The sequence below is a fragment of the Rhinolophus ferrumequinum genome, chromosome 25 (genome assembly GCF_004115265.2).
Source record: "Rhinolophus ferrumequinum isolate MPI-CBG mRhiFer1 chromosome 25, mRhiFer1_v1.p, whole genome shotgun sequence".
NCBI classification, from domain to species: Eukaryota; Metazoa; Chordata; class Mammalia; order Chiroptera; family Rhinolophidae; genus Rhinolophus; species Rhinolophus ferrumequinum.
Genome location: NC_046308.1, coordinates 31,380,366 through 31,386,789, shown reverse-complemented (window position 1 = coordinate 31,386,789; position 6,424 = coordinate 31,380,366). Strand labels below are relative to the sequence as shown.

Sequence of the window (6,424 nt, the reverse complement as noted above, 5' to 3'; positions counted from 1 at the left end):
CTGATTCTGTCTGGGACTGTAGTTTTGTGATCAGAGTGCCTATCACAGAGGATATAAACCACTCGATCTTGACTCAGAGTGGATCTTGATTCAGTGTACTCGATCTTTTATCCAGCTTAGGGTAATATTGCTTGTACTCCTGACAATTGAGTCCAGAAAATGTTTTCTTTCTCATATCACTGTCCTATCCAGAACAGAAATTTGGAAGACTTAAGGATAAATTGGAGTTGAGGACCTTTTATCTAGCAACAATTTAATATCTTAAAAAACTCGGCTGTGGTTAAAATGGTAGAGAAGACAAAAGACACACATTAGCCTCCAGTTCCTTCTAAGAAACAATTGAAATATAAGTACAGAAGTGTAAAAGGGAATAAAAAAAATATGCAAAAGCTACAAGAAGAGGAGCTTGGATATGTGGGTGTTGCTTACAAACAGACATTTTAAAGCATTTCTTGGAGACAGAAAGCAATGAAGCAAGGACAAAAGGCCACTGCCCACTCAGAGCTAACAGATGAGGTGGGATTCAGCTTGTCCCATGGAGCCCTATGATGTTCTGGGCCGGGAGTGAGCAAGCATAGAAGAGGGAAGAAATGAAAAGTCAAACTGAAAACAAAGGAGAAAGAAAATGTCTGCTAAATAAGTTGAACAAATTGTAGAAAGTTCAGTCTTTTAGTTAAGCATGTCGGTACTCTTTGTATAGTTCTGCTCCATACTGCCCAGAGTCCAAGGTCAGAATTCCAATAGTTTTTTCTTAAGTATTAATATACAAACAGTGATCACTTTAAATATGACAACCAGAAGCAGGAAAGAGAAAGGCTTAGATAAACAAACAAACTAGAGGACACTGGAACAAAAAGACGTAATTTTGAAAACAGAAAAGAAATTTCATCATCATCATCATCATCATCAACTGAGAGAGATGCAAAAAGATACTTCCTCCATTATGAAAAAGAGGATAATTGGAGCTTAAAAATGAGCTCATAAATACTAAAAATACAACTAACAAGATTTAAATGCTACAACTGGAAAACACAATTAAGAAAATCTCCCAGCTGTAAAGCAAAAACTCAAAGACAATGAAATTATGAGGGAAAACTAAGAGCTAAAGAGGAGTGACTCAAAAGATCTAACATCCAACTAATGTGAACCCTAGAAAGAGAAAACGGAATAAATACAAAGAAAGACTTAGCCATGAAACAAAGAATTTCCAGAGCTGAAGGACATGAGTTTTTAAGATTAAAAGAAACAGACCTACATCTAGACATATTGTCATTGATAAAGGGAAGATTATAAAAGCTTCTAAGAGACAAAAAAAAAAAAAAAAAAAATTAAAAAAAAATAGGCAAAACAAAGACAAACAAACAAACAAAAAAAGCTCACCCAAACTATATTCTAAGTAGAAGAGTCTAAGAGCTTCCAGAGGGACAAAAATAAGTTACCTACAAAGGTCTGAGAATCATGTATGCATTCCACCTGACTTCCAATTAGTCAGCTGGATACAGGAAGATGACGCAGCAATGCATTCAATGTTCAGAAGGATTATAATTTCAATCCATAATTTAATACTCACCTAGACAATCAATCACTTGTAAGGGTAGAATAAGGTCACTTTTAAAATGTAAGGGCTAAAAGATTTACTTCTAAACTACCCTTTCTTAGGAAATTGCTTTATTAATAGAATTCACTCGATAACCCCAGAAAAAGAAAATGTGTGTGCCAAGAAACAGAGGATTTCATTTAAGAGAGCAGCAGAGGACATTTCACAACAGTTGCTGTGTGTGAAGCCTAAAAAGTCACCCATAGAGATTGGAGGAGGAGGATGGAGCTCCAGGATGGAGATAAGCGGAAAAAAACAGAGACTCATGAGGATAGAAGATGTAATTCAGAGTTTGAAAAATAACTGAAGGCATGACAAAGGCAGTAGTCCTGGAGAAAGGTAATTAATTCCTCATGAAAAATATTGTATAAGAAATTCATGTTCTATATAAGAAACAATGTAGAATGAGGCATAATTTTAAGCAAATGATAGGGTATGAGAAAAGAGAATCTATTTGACTTGGAATCTAGGAACGGTCTCCTAGAGGGGACTCCCGTAGGGAAGGAAATGTAAACCCAGCTCTCTCCTTGGCCAGAGATTGAATAATATTTTTCATGGTCACAATAAAATAAATGCTATTTATTAGTTTTCAACTTTTAAAAGAAAACCTGGGGACAAGAAAACAGAAGCCTTGTTTGTGCTGCAGACCAGAATGTAAATGATGTATCAGCCTTGTCAATGTGAGAGAAAAGGGGCATGACAGAGAAGGGGAAAGGAAGGAAGAATGGCCAGTTCGGGCACTGATACTCTCATCTTAACCAGAGGTTATGCAGAAGATACTGTCAAAAGGTGACGCTGTAAAAATAAGGATTTAAGTACATATAAGAATACATATTCAAATGTAACCAAATACAATAATTTTTAATACTATAATAAAATTTCAAGTAATGAGAAGAGATGCTGTGTGTGTAAGAGGGGAGAATTAATAATCTAAATTCTCACCATTCATAATGTTGAAGTAGTATTAAATTGATATTGACTAAAATTGAAAAGCAAGAAATCAAGTTTTAAGCTTATTTTCTAGGTTACTGTAAGGCCTTAGATTAAAACATGGTATCAACCTTGGCTCCATGTCACAATTACTTAGAGAGCTTTGAAGAAGGCTGATGTTTGGGTCTCACCCCAGAGACTCCACTGTCATTACCATAGGGCAAGACTGGTGCCCTTAAATTTTTTCAAGTCCTCAGATATATGTAGTCAAGGCTGAGACTCACTGACCTGAAGGGCTAACGTAGGATTGGGAGTAGAGGATGGTGGGGTGGGGCCCAGGATGATTTATTCGTATCATCAGGCACTCTACACTGTTTGGTTTATTACCATATGCATATATTATTGTGATAGACATTGATTTTACAACATTAAAAATGGATCAGATAACAGGGAACATCACTGAGGTAGGTACAGAGCCCAGGTGAAGACAGGCCATGGTGGTCCAAGAGCGTTGTAGACTCCAGGGCTTTGGAGTCAAGGAGTCCGCATGCATCCTCTCACCCTCCCCTCCTTACTTTAGAGAAGAGAACACTGGTTACAGTGTGAGCAACTGGCTGCCTCAGGTTCCAAAATTAGTCAGAAGCAGAGACAGGACTCATAGGTGCCAGCACACTTCTCTCCTCTGTGTCTGTCCCACTGTTTAACCATCTCCCACTCCCTTTTTCCTCTTCTCCTAGTTCCATTTTTATCCTTTCCCTGCAAGTGCACCCCTTCTTCTTCTTCCCCCTCTTCCTGACTCCCTTTATGTAACTACAGGGTAAAGAAAACAGAACACACCTCCTAGGGAACACAGTTCACAGATAGGTCTGATTTAATTGGAATGTGTTTTCTTGTTGTTAAAATGGATATGCTTAATCTGCTTTAGGCCACTTTCTCTTTCAAAATAAACTAAATTATCTTGCATTTTACTTCTGCTCAGAATTCAGTTTCCTTTCTCTGTGGGCTGGCCAGCCTCCATGGAGAAACGGTTCTTCTTCGTCCTGCAGCAGAGACCTCACTTCAGAGAAGAAAGCTGAGCTGACTGTGTGATACATCATGTTGTGGAGGAGCTGAGTTTACTTTTTGCTTGGCTGTTTCTGCTCTTTTTTCCTTCTTTTCAGTTATATCAATGTGAAGGACACATATATCTCCATCGTTCTCCCCACAGCCAAGGAGAAATATGACAGGGCCAAAAACAAAGGTAAGAGATTTATAGACCCCACGAGATCCCAATTAATAGAAACCATTGGGATTCTCCCCCGCCTTCCATTTCCGAAGACCTTAGACATGCAGCTGCATTCTCCCATAAAACAGAGCATGTTGACACTAGAAATAAAATATCTCTACTGATGTTTAGATAATGTTTTATATGCATTCCTTAGCCATACTCTGTGCTTAAACTCCAGCTTTTAGTATAATTTTAGCCTCAGAACTTAACATTTTATTGCCTTTTCCTCCAAATAATCAATATTGATTTTACTGTGTCTGTTATTATCCTGACATTCAGATTTATTTTCTTGCTTTGCTTTGCATGAGATTGTAGTTTATAGAATTAACATTTATTCTATTCTCTCAGGAACTCATGGGATACGTCTCTTGCCCCACTGGCAAATCATTCTGCTTCTTCTGTATTGAAAAATAATAATTGGCTTTGCCCCCTCATCAGGTTTGAAGGCTTTATTATTATTATGTTTGCTGATACATTGTGATATCATCTTTACAGGCTTTGTAACTGTTAGGGAGTCAGAAACCTGAATCCACTTAAGTGAGGGCCCTGCTGCTAGCTTTCTCAGAACCCTGTTTGCTTTGAACAGTCATAAGCACACTGATGCTCTGCTTCTCAGATCCAATTTCTACCACTGCCTTTTGCATGTGTTTTTACTGATGCCAGAAACCTACCTGAGGCCCAGAGGTAAGGCATCTTAGGTGGTGGTCATAGGGAGCAAATGGAGGAAATGATAACACCAAGAAAATGAATCTTTATATTCATATATTCACCATGGTTTATGAACTGGACTATTTCACAAGGAAGCTAACTAAACTTGAGAGAAAGCTGCAAGATGTAGTGGAGAGAGCATGAAATCAGAAGTCAAGGAGCCTGAGACCTACTCTTTTGTATAATAGTTTTGTGGCCATGAACAAATTACCTAACCTCTCTGAACCTCTGAGTCCTGTCTTAATAAGAACAGCATGTGAATATGCCTATTGTTTGGTTCTGTGTCTTAAATAAATAATATCATGTATAATGGTTCATAAATGTAGTTACATATAAATATGTGTTTATACTAAGTCAAAATGTAGGAGTTTATGCAACATGGTTTTGAGACGATCCAACTATCTCCTTAATTTATTTACTCAACAAATATTTATTTGGCACCTGCTCTGTGCTAGATGCTAGCATTCCAAGAGGGGTCAAACATGACCATGCTCTTCATGGATCTTACAGCAAGTTGGAAACACAGACATTGGTCTAATAGTGCCACAAACAGAAAATGACAGCTGTGATGAGGTCTGAGAACAGGTATGAGGAACTACGAAAACCCATCATAGGGACAACCCCTAGGAAGAGGCATTTAAACAGAGGACTAAAGAAGGAGGAGAGAGTAGCTGATTGCCAAGATGTTGGGAAAAGCACTCTAGGCCAAGGGAACAACATATAGAATTGGCAGAAGGAGCTCAGAAAGCATAAGAAGCTGAACAAGACTCAATGTCCCTGCAGAGGGTAGGGCACAGTGGTAAGAACAGAGGTAGCCAGCAGCAATACTAAAAAGGTCTACAGAGAAGGGTCAGATGGCAACGTTTGTTCTGGGTGACAGGTTTATGAATGTTTGCATTTTCTCCTTCAAATTTTCTTTGTATTACAGAAAAAGACAAATAAATAGCCAACTAAGAGGTAAGGAAGGAAATGAGAAAACATGTGGCCAGGACAGTGGCAGGGGCAGTTAAGAGCAGAACACACAGGGGATGACTGAGGGAGGAGTCTGAATTGCAGCCACGCAGGCAGGGTGTGTGCTGTATTCATGAATGTCCAGCGCGTGTCAGGGGCAGACATGGGATTTGCAGGTGCTGGGACAGGGTAAGGTCACAGATGGACAGACACATTATGTTAATCAAGACGGAAAACAAAACAAATAAAAACAGGTATGATAGTGAAAATCACACTGGGGTAGGCTCAGGGCTTATTCCAGCATTTCCCACAATTAACTCAGAATCTACTACTCTCATCTCCAAAGAAATCTTTAATGCTGGCAGATAAGGTTCTCTGTCACAAGGGATCCTGTAGTTCCTTCCTGATGCTGATTTTGCCAAGTTCACTGCCACCCCATCCTCCTGTCTCTCTCTACAGCTGGGCGAGGAGTGGTTAGAGGCCTGTGCATCCCAGGAGCGTCTCTGGTTCCATACAATCTCAGTTCTGGAACAGTCTTTGGTGGAGACTTCGGGAAGCCATCAGAGTGCAGGGACACGCTGCTCCAGCTGACCTGCCAGGAGACGGAGCGTCTGACCCTGACACTCAATTAGCAGAACAGACGGTGTATAACGTATGCTTGACACTGATATGATTTAACGTTAATAACTGGTTTTCAAATATTTATTACAATGGCTGTTTTAATAAATATTTCATGAACACTATTTTTTTTTCAAAAACCCTCTGTTGCCAGCTTTGCTGCTTTAATTTGCCATAATGAGGATTTTTAAAAATGCAGTGATAAATTACTTCCCTGCCAGTGTACAGGAGGTGAAGAGGGCTCTTATGGAATATCTGTCATCTGGGGCAGCAAACCCAGGAAAAGATGAAGAACCAACATAAAACGCCCCCTAAGAGGGCCAGACAGCTGCTCTGCCGCTCCTCACAGGAGA

The 6,424-nt window shown here is 39.3% G+C and overlaps 1 long non-coding RNA gene across 1 annotated transcript; it reads left to right on the top strand.

Moving 5' to 3' along the window:
- The first annotated feature begins 1,800 nt into the window (after nucleotides 1–1,800).
- LOC117017828 (uncharacterized) lies at nucleotides 1,801–6,189 on the top strand. The gene is made up of 3 exons (XR_004422130.1): nucleotides 1,801–1,936; nucleotides 3,507–3,767; nucleotides 5,913–6,189. It is a non-coding gene; the product is annotated as an uncharacterized LOC117017828 (long non-coding RNA).
- The last annotated feature ends 235 nt before the right edge of the window (nucleotides 6,190–6,424 follow it).